We start from the raw sequence: 10,503 nt of genomic DNA on the forward strand, positions 1-10,503 counted from the left end.
GCTTTTAAATAAAACCATCTTACAATGTGGTCTGAGAAGGGGCTGTGTGGTCTCTGTCATGGCAGCTACTTTTGTGTTGAGTCTGTCTTTCAAATGCAGTGCACCAGCAAACCAAGGAAACAGTCTTACTTACTGTCAGACTGGAATTTGCTGATACTGAACTTGGAGTGCAGTTTTAGGAGTATAATCAGAATCAAAGGAGATACCAGTCTACCAAACTATAAAATAGGTTATTAACAAAAAGCAAAACTTTCCAGAGTAGTCTGCAGTTGCCCAGCTTCTAAACTATAGCTGTAGCCCAAAGTCGGTCATTAGAACTAGCATTGGTTTTCTAAAATATTACATATATATATAGTTTTATCCCAGAATATTGGTGTTGGAAAGAATGTCTCTCAAACATAAACTTTCCATACATACACACTGTCCTCACTCAGAAGTTCAATATAAGCATTAGAAACTTTTTTTTTTAACGTTTCAGTAAGGAGGAAGAAAACATTCCAGTTATTCTTAGCAACTCTTCAATCATTGGCCTGAATTGAATGTGCTTTCTCCACCTCTTTAAAACTGTGTTTACTTATTTTTTCAATCTTTTTCTCCCCCCCCCCCCAAGTATCACAATATTTATTGATAGATACAAGTACATAAAATCAGGGCATGAAAATGACTTGATTATTTTTTCAATCTTATGACTTCTGCTCTGGGCTAACTGAGGCCAGGTCATTTTGAATGTTTGAGTCAAAGAGCCCTTGGGAAAAGAAACTCCATTTATTTCCCTGTCAGAACGATTCATCATAACAACTAATACAAATGTACTTACTTCTATAAGCATCAACTGCTTGAACAAAGACACTGGCATTTGTGCTGTTGCCTTGAGCTTTTTTCAGTTCACTGAACACTTTATGTCTGGGCAGAATTTAAGCCCTATTGGTGAGGAAGTCACAGTCATGTGACAAATTATAGCAAAAATTTAACAATTAGCTGAAACACGCGGGATATGCACACCAACAAGTTAAATAATTTGGGCTGCTACTTGGAAACAAATACTCAAATCAACTAGAGAGAAGAAGAGATGGGTAAAATTAGATGCTTTTATTCATTAATATGGCCATAACTGATTTGAACAAATCTGGGGGTGAAAATATACACAAAAGTCAAAAAGGAAGTTGGGATGTAATTATTTGCTTTAGAAATGAGAGTCAATTGGGACGCTTTAAAGTTCTCTTGACTTGTAGTAAGATATCTTCAAATATCATCTTAATGTAATTTTTCCCCATTTCCTTCTTCCCTCAAAAACAACTAGAATTCTTGTGTCAAGAAGGCAAACCAAGGGTTTTCCACCCCAGAATGATATTCTTGAGATTCCAAAATGCCACATGGTCAGGGGAGGGGTGCAGGAAACAAGAGTTTATGCCTTGGAAAGAGAGAAAAAAAAAGAACCTAAGTCACCTGGGGTATATGGCAGGGAACATGGTGACAGGGGTGATCGTGGAGGTGGGTGCGGAGGAAACTGGGAATGGAGAGGGCCAACTGGTAGCCAGCACACACAGCTGCATGGAAGCCTAGCCATGCCTGTGGATCACAGCATTGCAGGGGGTGAGGAGTTCCTCTTCCTGGCCTCATGGGGCCAGCACTCAATGGACACCTGCCTGCCCACTACCTACTGACATGATGCCCACCTCTCCAAACACCTGCTGAGCCTCAGAAATGCCTCACATTTCCTCCCTTAAATGGTCCAAACTACGTAATTCCCCCCAACCAGAGTGGTTCTTTGCTATTCAGCAATACTATTGGGGACAAATCTAAGTCCCTGTATGTGGGTGAGGTTGAGTGGCAAAATATACCTCCTATTTCAAATTTCTGCTCATTTTAATCAAGTTTGCTGAAATGTAGTCAATCCACATCTTTTCAGAAACGTATCTACTCCATAAAATGAAGTGCAATAGAATGCAGCTGTGGTATTCTCAACTATGTATGCTACGTGGCCAGTGATGTGTCTAGATTGAGATTGCACTAAGTAGACAAGATGTTGGGTATATAGACATGAGCAGATATCAAGTGAAGTAAACATCAACCCAAATCTCCCCACACAATTTCTTGAATGAGCCTGAAGTACCTCGATCTCCTTTTCATTCACTCATAGAATATGTTCTCTATGTTATGTGGTACAGATACACCCAGCGCAATATCTCTACTCTCAGGAGCATCGATAATTTTACAACCAACATTCAGTACAGTTAAATGATCATTAAAGTCATTTTTAGCTAGCAGGTGAATTAATTCTATCAAAGCTTAACTGAATATCTAACTTGGGGAAGTGGGGTATAAAATGCAATATTTTGGACTTAATTTGTTGGGGCTCGTGTCCTATGGCAGCAGTGGTGTGCAACAAGTGGGGCATCTAAGGAGCCTTTAAATGTGACTGTCCCACATTTTTCATCACCTCGTGCTTACTTCTAAGAATTACCCATAAGATGCATTACTGGTTGATTTTGCTTTCCCCTTGACCTTGAATTCAGTGAATAGCAAGAATAGCAACCAGTTTGGGACTAATTTTAATTTGTTTGATAAAAGTCCTTAGCCACTGTTGCTGATATAGAATGTGAGATTATCTTGTAGGGCAGAAACCAATACTTTTTCTCTCTCTTCTTGTTAATGTATAGCTTATTGATTTGAAATCACATTTGGATTATATGGATACTATAAAGGAGTAGATATAAAAACATGAAACTCCTTGAAAAGGAGTTTTAAAGAGTAGAAATAAAATATTAGCATTTTGCTGTATTCACTTTATCTATTTATTTGTTTATTTACTATGGAGCCAATTGAAAGACCGTTTTTAACATTATGACACTTCATTACTAAGGATTTTGGCGTGCAAAGCCTAAAAACAAGGACATTTTTATTATAAAATACCATTATTGCATTTAAGAAAATAAAGAAAATATCTGAAATACCATTTACTATCCTGTTTGTAATTTTCCCAATGGTCTAAGAATTCTCTTTTATGCTTATTATGTGGTTTTATTTCTATGTATTAAGGGTGACCTTATCAACACTTGCTGTCACTCTATTGTCAGAAAGCACAGCTTAAGAGACTCTCCTAATGCCCAAATTCTCATTTTTGGTAAATGCACTCCCAGACTCAGTTACTTGAAGGCATGTTTTATTTGATAAACTCGGCCTGGTGGGATCACCAAGAATCTCTGTTGGTTATGTGTCTACACATATAGACATGCGGCAGACAATTAGTAAATGTTATTTGGACATTTTCCCAGGCCCAAATCACCATGGACCACCTTTTGACTGTTCTTTTGTTCAGGCAGTAGAGCAGCTCCTGGGCTCTGGGGAATTTTAGTTGCAGATTCTCCTGCCACATCACCATGCAGAACTGGATGTTCTTCGGACAAGGCTGTGGAGAGAATTAATCAGATTCAGAAAAGAACTCTATTTTGTTGATTGAGCGCATATCCGTGTGCTTTAAAAAAAAACACAAAAAAACTGAGCACTCAGATGGTATGATGAATGGTCTTTCACGTAAAAATACCTGCATTCTGCTCCTGGCCAGAGTCTAGAACCTTAGCCATTTGCTGCTCTCACAGGTTTACATGCTCGTGAGGGGACAGATCACTTAAGAGTATATGTAACGTTGTGCGCTGTGAAGACAAAACACGGGAAGGAGACAGTGATGGGCAGGAGCATGTTCTTTTAAGAAGGGTGGTCGGTCAAGGAGGGCTTCTCTGATACGGTGGTGAATTGAGCAGACTAGGGAGGGAGGGAGCCATCAGGGCAGTGTCAGACTGAGGCGACAGCAACTGCAAAGCCCGGGGTGGGACCTGCCTGGCATATCTTAAGAGGAGTAGATTGAGGCAGTGGGAGAGTGGTAAGGGATAAGGTGGAAGGCTGTGGGTAATAGGGTGACACAGCGGGTCACATAGAAGTCTTGGAGGCCAGGCTGAGGTTTTGGAGTTTAATTGGTGATGGGAAGCCATGGGAGGGCAGCCATCTGCAACCCACACTTAATAACTGAATAAGGTTCCATGGACTGCTTATCTGTATGGTACTTTTCCTCTGTTCCTTTTCTCTTCCACTGTATTTCCCTAGGCCTTTGATTTTCATTTATGCATTTTTATTGTATATATATATATATTTTGGCAAGTCATCTTAGTTCTTTTGTGGAATCAAGCAAGACATATTTATGTCTCTGTATCTATGCAGTAAAACTTTTTAAATTATGTTACTTGTTTTGGCTAACATTGCTGGTTAATATGAGCAGCTATGTTAGATCAAAATCGGTAATAACAAAGTTCAGGAATGGAAATTTTATTTCTATTCAAAATGTAAGGAAATGCAGAATCCTACATAGTAGTAACAGCGATCCTTTATTTAATCTAACCATGCAAAGAGGCCTGGTGTTTCTCTTAATAGAAGTGGTAGTCCTTGTAGAAATATTTTGGGCAGGCGCTATGTCTCAAGCTACAATGTTGATCCCTAACTATTTCAATTTTGATCTTTAAACTTTCCTGATTTTTCCTATATAGTTTCCAAAAACAAGCTGCTCATGGCAACCTTGAAAGCAGCATTGAGCTAATAAGTGTGGAAATAATGTTTAGCTTCAAACCAAAAAATCATGTTAAATCATTTCATATATTCATGCATTCCACAGCATTGGGAAACGGAGTAGGTGTGGGAAGAGGCACAAATCTTTTGTCTGTCCATAGGCTGTTTACTTAATACCCTCGTACAGGTAATCTGTTTATTTCAGGAATATTTACTGAAAGCCAGTAACTGAAAAGTATAAAATCCCAGCAGCCCTTCCAAGTGGGCTTATTTAGTGCTGTGACTAACACTGATAGTCTTAAATAGCTTTGGGTTTTCATTGATTTTTTCAGTGTCATGTTCAAAAATAGTGACTTAAATGTATGCAAATGCCTCAGCTGCATCTAAGGGTGAAGTCTGTTACATAGGCCTTAAATAACAAAATTCCATCCTCAGAAAATGGGCGGCATGAAACAATGTGCATGTTGGCAGGAACATGCAGAGATGAGATCCAGAGGAATGAGGTTAGGATTTCTTGGAAGTAACAAGAGTGAGAAGGAATACTTGGGTGAAAAGACAGATTCGGAGAGAATTCATGCTCAAGCGAATGCTGCGGTCATCTGGAGCCCAGCCCTACACTGTAGTCAAGAAGCTGAGACACTAGGCGCACCGCTGATTGACTACACAGCTAGCTCAGTGTCTGCAGTGACAAAGAAGTGATCTTGTGCATATACAATAAGGAATTTGCTTAGACGAACTTTTAATATTATCTTCGAATTACAGCAACAATGCTCGTTTATTGCTTTACATTTGGAAGACACAAAAACTGCACAAAAGAAAACAAAAGTGGGAATCCCATTCCTGAGAGAGTGTCACCATGAACACTTTGGTCTGTCCCCTTTTAAAATGGTTCAATGGCTGGGACTTGGGTCTCTAGGAAAATCTAGATTTGATGACAGTGATAAAAGTGAACTGGTACCTTAAGATGCTTAATCATAGAGCTGGGAGGACTATGGGTGGAGCTAGACCCCTTGCTAACTCTCTAGTCCTGACTTCCTCCTAAACTTTGTGGTAACTTCTGGCGGGGAGGGATGCTAATAAATAGTGAAATCATCTTGGAATTGGGGCTTTTTGCATATCTGTGGCCAGCTGGAGTGCTGGTCGGAAGTGTGCATTCGCACACTACTTGGGTGACCTCGTTTCTCTTTCTTTTCCTGAATAAACCATTCTTTTGGTGGATTTTCTGGAGAGTTACTTTTGGCCAGTTAACAATAGATTATGAAACCTTCCCAAATGTTCAATTGTGGGAAATCGAGGAGATGACATCATTTTGGTGGGAAGAACAGTGTTGGCTCTCTAGCTCATTCATTCATTCATTTCTTTCACTCATTTATTAACTGAACAGATATTTAGTGAGGATTTACCATGTACCAGGCACTGTGTCAGGCATCGGGTCTATAAATACGATGAGATCCTTATAGTCCCTGTCCTCGTAGAGATTACATTCCAGCCAGGAAAACATAATTGATACTTAGTTACAATTATGACCCAGTGCAGGCACTATGAAATTATACAACAGTGTCTCTTGAGACTCTCCAGACTCACTTAATCTAGTTTATGCTGGAGTCAGCCTTGCTACTCAGAGCAGCTTGCAGACAATGAAGTCCGGAGACTTGTTAGAAAAGCAGACTCTCAGGCCCCCACCCAGATCTACCAAATCAGGATCTACTTTTTAACAAGCTCCCAGGGGATTCATGGGCACATCAGGGTTTGAGAAGCACTGGCCTGAAGGATGAGTGGGACTCAGGAGTGGGAGCAGGTGGTGGAGGAAGGGGAAAAGCTGGCAGGCCTGGGAGCAGGCTCTTGGTGGGAAGGCACTGGCACTTTGAGATGGTGAAGGAAGGCCAGTATGGCTCGGACCGAGGCCAGCTTCCAAATGAAGCTGGTGGGATCAGCAGGGAGGGGTAGCCGTGGGTTTAGGATGACTTCAGACCTTCTTGGAGCCCTCAGTTTCCTCACCTGCCAAGGGGCAATTATCCTTCACCTCACCATCCTGAGGACTTTTGTGAAGATCAGATCAAATAATCTGTCTGAAAATATTCATAGCTGGGAGACCCCATCACTGCTACTCTTTTGAAGAGAAATAGAGAAGCGCTGTGGTATGCAGATGTTCACTGTGTCTAGAACAACTGGTGAGCAGAACAAAAGTCAATGATGGTGCTCATATGAGTAGTTTATGAAACTCATCCCAAGCACAGGCAGTGATGAAAAAGGACTCTTTGACTCTAACTTTGCATGTTGGGGGAGGTAGAGATGGAAGGGGTGGTTAAAAATTGTGGTACCTCTGGGGTTCAAATCACCCTGGGATCAGGATCACCTCCCTCACCCCAATCTCACCTCCAGTTTAAGGCTGAGTATTCAGTTTTATTTTTCAGACTCTTGCAGCCCCCAGCTTCCTACCGTGTTGTCAGGTCGAGTGAATGGGACACAAAGGGTGACCTGCAGGACTGACTACCATCCTTTTTGCACAGTCTTTCTCTTAACTTTAAGGGCTAAGTAGAAAAGGTAGAACTTAAAAAAAAAAAATGAAGCCAAAACAAAACAACCACAGAAGAAAAATAAACAGAAAAAATAAACATCTCCTTGAAAGTTAAGGCCTTGAATCTCATGAAGTCTTTTATTCCCACTATTTACTCTTATTAATCGGATTGAAGTATATGGTTTCCAAAGTTCTTACCTACAACCAGGGCTCCTCCTCTGATACACCTGTGTAATTCTACACCAGACTTGGAAGATGGACAGTGACCCACAGAGCTCCTCTTTGTTCTCCATTTTCACATTGTATTATGTAGCCTGGGGCATTGAACTAGCTAATCAGCTTGATTTACAACCTGAAACCACCCTAGTTCCTCTGTGTCTGTTCCTAACATTTATATAACACAGGTCCTCAAAGGTGTTTACAGCACACTTTCTGCCATCCACCGGTTTATTTGTCCTCCCAACAGTATGGGTTTTTAAATTTTTTGTTTTAAATGCCTAATTCATGGAAAGGCAAATCCCGACAAAGGAAGTTCAGGTGTGCAGTTTGAGATTACAGAACTGGGGTTAGGCAGGACCAGGAGTCAGAAATTCTAGAACTTATTTTAAGATTCTTTCATCATCGCCATCAGAAAATATTTTTAAAATTGCACAAGTGATATGTGCATTCATTTAATTCTGAAATGTATATAAGAACATTATAGATAAAGCAAAAGTCCCTCTTGACACTTCCATATATTGACTTGCTCACCACCCCAAAGGCACCTTTATGGGTTTGGCAGATATCTTTCCAAATTTAGTATTGTTTTGTCACAAGTATCTGCAATATCATGCTGTATCCATCAGTCATTTCCACTGACATTTTTTCCATTGGCATTTTATTTCTGAGATGTATCCATACTTTTATAACAGGTTCACTTTCGTGGCTATACGGTATTCTGGTATACTCATGCATCACTAATTTATTCATTCCCCTTTTGATGAACAGTTAAGACATTTCCAATTTCTCACTTTGGCAAACACTGAAACAATGAATGTCTCTCTTAGTGCCTATGTGGAAATGTTTCCTAACACTGAATCCTAGAAGAGGAATAGTTGTGTCACAAGTTACACACATTGTCAGTTTTAACAATTACTGCTAAACTGCTTCCAAAGAGCCTTTCTAATTGCTCCATCCAAACTCAGTGTATGAAAGTAAGCATCTCTCCAGAACTTTGCAAAAAATCATGTTCTTCTCAGACTTGCCCACGTATACTTTTCAAAAGTCAAATAGGACTCTCAAATAGGACTCTCAAATATGTTTCTACAAATATGAAATGCACGTGTCAAAAATTTATTCAGCTCATTAAGTAATGAGAAAATTTATAAGACGAAAAAGCTATTTCAAAGGCCATTTCAGAAAATGGGTTAATATAGTCATTAACAAAATATGAAAAAAAGATTTCTAGGCTAGATATAAAAGTGGTTAATGTCTGACAAGGCAATAAGTCATAACCTTTCAGGTTGTCTTTTGTTTGGGACAAAAATTATTTTATTTGCATCTCTACCAGGCACAAATTTACAAGTTAATATATAAGCTTACAGAGTCTTAGCCTTTCATTAATAGTAAATAGCAATATCAAACAATGGTATATTCCCCTAGAAAATTAAGTAATCCTTGGGCCTTTAAACAATGCTTCAACATGACATTGAAAGGACATACATTGAAAGGGTGACTATCCTCTTGGCCTGATAGCCAGGTTTTGGATAATTTTTCTTAATAAATTTTAAAAATCTGTATCAATGCAATGGATTTTAAAATGGCAGTTCATTGTGTTTTACTTTGAATTTCTGTAATTATTAGTGACTTTGGGTCATTCATTATTTTTACTTGCCCATCTAGCTTTCCCTAGTTCCAGACAAACATCAGTGATATGAAAATGCTTTCTTCTCTGCACTGACCAGGAATACCTGGCACAAACTGAAGGGCAGCTTCACAACGATAGGCGTCCTAGGAAACAGGGAAATGAACACCTGATTTTTCATAGGAAAGATTTTATACAGCAAAGGGTGTTTAAAAAACTGGATGCATAAAGCGCTATAATTTTGGTCTTTAAAGTCCTAGAAATGCTGCCCAGGCCCAACAGCAATGAAAGAAAAGGGGGTATGTCCGGCGAGGATGAGTAGGGGTGGCTCAGTGGGGCTTTGCTGTGGAAGGTGGAACTCAGTTCTGCTCAGCATCCTCAGTCTCCGCCCTCAGGTCCCTTACCGCACAGGGCGGATTCCCTTGGTCAGTCGATCAATCACTCAACACTTAGTGATCGCCAACCAGGGGCGGGAGATTGGCAGATTTTTCACAGGGCAAACGGGAGCATGATCAAATGGGGAGGTAAAGCTGGACCTAGATGGTGAATTTTGAAAATATGATATCCGCAAGTCTGAATAAAAACTGATGGTGGTGATGTGTACGGGGGTGAGAGGGCTGGGGGTGGGGTGGGGGTGGGGAGCATCTCGGTCTAGATTCAGTCAAGTGACAGGCAACGCTCTTGCTTAGCCCTAGTTGGGCTTTTAAGACTTTGTAGAACACTGCAAAAAGCTATAGGGCCTCACCCTGGCTCGCCCACCCCTGCCTAGGGCGATGTCTACTTTTGGAACCAACTTAAAATTCTTAAACTAGCACTTGAAATTATCTTCCAGTTAGGAAAAGCCTAGGAACCGGAAGCTGTGAATTCCGCCTGCTGTGAATCCCACTTTTCTTTCAATGTGGGCAGTTTTCCAGTTCGACTTCCGAAACTCCTCCATCTCACAAAGGACCACCGGCTCACTCTGAGTCGCCTTTCCCCACCACTGGTTTGTTGTACATCTTAACAAGAGACCCCTCCTCTTTTGGAGGGGACATATTGGCTGCTGGCCGAAGACCTACGGGACGCCCCTTCCCTAGCTGCGCCCTGCCCCCTCCTTTCCCGTCGCGTCCCTGTCTGTGTGCAGCCGGCGTCCCGGCCTTGGCCCGGCTGTGGCACGACTGGAATGCGCGGGGGTACGCGGAGCAGGGAGAGGGCGTGGGGCTCCGGGCGCCGGCTCCCCGGGTGGGTGCGCAGCGGCGCGGAGAAGAGGACCAGGCAAACAGTCCTCTTCTGTTTCGGGTCCAGGGGTGCGGAGTGTGCCCCGAAGTCCCCCATCCGTCCTCCGCCCAGCCCTGGCCCCCTGCCCCGACACCCGTGCAGTCCTATCCCCGTCGCAGGCCGGGTGGGGCGCGGGGCCCCCAACCCGGAGAGTGCCGGAGGATCGAGAAACGGAACGAGAAAAATGTCTCCCCGGGGAACCCCTGAGCGTAGGTCCGCCACGCCCTCCTTTCCCAGTTTTTCTTCCAGTCACCCGCCCGCGGCTGAGGGGCCGCGGGGGAAGGAAGCGACGGGGGCGGTCCGGGTCGGGTCGGGGGGTGCAGAGGCG

Source organism: Rhinolophus sinicus, linkage group LG06 (assembly GCF_036562045.2).
Source record: "Rhinolophus sinicus isolate RSC01 linkage group LG06, ASM3656204v1, whole genome shotgun sequence".
NCBI lineage: Eukaryota > Metazoa > Chordata > Mammalia > Chiroptera > Rhinolophidae > Rhinolophus > Rhinolophus sinicus.